Here is a 1,510-nt window from a genome sequence, read left to right as displayed (position 1 = left end):
GAGCACTTCTTTGCTCTCTAGCAGAGGAAACCCCAAGATCATTTTGTACTTTCCTTTGATTCAGACCTAGAATCAGCCATTTCCCCAAGATAACTTGATTACTTTTAGTGAGAAGTAGTTCATAGAAAGCAAAAACTGGGTGGTAAGAGTGCTCATTGCTATTGGGGTGTCATTGTGTCTAGGTCCTTTCAGTGGACAGAGCCAGGAAGTATGTTTGATTTTAAATCGTAAATTTATCTTGAGCCCCCAACTCCAATCCAACACCACAGGATTCTTCCTCTTTTCCTCCCAGTCCATATTTTTATCTCTTTTCTCCCACATTGAGAACCTGGTTTTCAATCCAACATCAATATATTTACTCATTTGCTCCTCCCTACAATACACCCAATATATCAGAATTACTGTATCAGTACCACTACCAACAACAAATCTACCAATAAAGTTCCAGATTGTTTGCAGTGCTTTTTTTTTATCCCTAGAATATAGCCCACTAAAGGTTAAAAGATCTGTTAAAAAAACTTTTAGCTTTGTGACCACCTAGAGGGGTGGGATGGGGAGGGTGGGAGGGAGGGAGATGCAAGAGGGAAGAGAAATGGGAACATATTGTATATGTATAACTGATTCACTTTGTTATAAAGCAGAAGCTAACACACTATTGTAAGGCAATTATACTTCAATAAAGATGTTTAAAAAAAAAAAAAAAAAAAACTTTTACCCTCGAAATAGGTTCATTTGTTTCTCTTTATATTCAGTGTTAGAGTTTTCCTTTCCTTGTTGACTTAATTTTTTTCTTTGTGATAGTGGGCTTCTTAATTTTTTTCCAGTTTTATTGAGATATAACTGCTATATAAGATTTGTAAATTTAAGGTATACAACGTAATGACTTGGTATATGTATATATTGATACAATTACCAAAGTTTAGTTAACATCCATAACAAAAATATGGAATGCTTCACAAATTTGCATGTCATTCTTGTGCAGGGGCCATGCTAATCTTCTCTGTATCATTTCAATTTTAGTATACATGCTGCCAAAGCAAGAGCTAATTTAATTTTTTGAATACGTAAAACAGTAGCATAGTTAAAAAGTCAAAACTATATAAAATGTAACTCAGAGTCGTTTTCTTCAACCCCTGTGCATAAGTTTCTGGTTTATCCTTTCTTAATTCCAAAAATAAGCAAATAATATGTATGTATATGTGCATGCATATACACACATATATCCTCATTTTTGCCTTTTTTATTCAAATATTATTATACCACATATACTCTTTTGCACACTATTGTTTTCACTTCATATTGTTTTGTTATACAAATACAAGTGTTTTATAGCACTGGTGTTTCACTTATTTGCTCTCTCAAATGTATTTGGTATTTAGGAAGGTTTTATTTTTATTTTAATGGTTACTTTTATACTAAAACTAAAATAAACTCCATCCCCCCCATCTTATTTTTATTATTTTCTATTGGTTCCTCAACAATATTGAAATTAATTAATAATTTCTTCTTT

At 32.3% G+C, this 1,510-nt stretch overlaps 1 non-coding gene across 1 annotated transcript; it reads right to left on the bottom strand.

The window, feature by feature from the left end:
- Window positions 1–937: 937 nt before the first annotated feature.
- Window positions 938–1,040, bottom strand: LOC114235526 (U6 spliceosomal RNA). The gene has a single exon (XR_003621682.1). It is a non-coding gene; the product is annotated as a U6 spliceosomal RNA (small nuclear RNA).
- Window positions 1,041–1,510: the final 470 nt, after the last annotated feature.

This window comes from Balaenoptera acutorostrata, chromosome 2 (genome assembly GCF_949987535.1).
Source record: "Balaenoptera acutorostrata chromosome 2, mBalAcu1.1, whole genome shotgun sequence".
Taxonomy (NCBI): Eukaryota; Metazoa; Chordata; class Mammalia; order Artiodactyla; family Balaenopteridae; genus Balaenoptera; species Balaenoptera acutorostrata.
The sequence above is the reverse complement of the archived record's forward strand: the minus strand, read 5'-3'. Positions and strand labels throughout refer to the sequence as shown.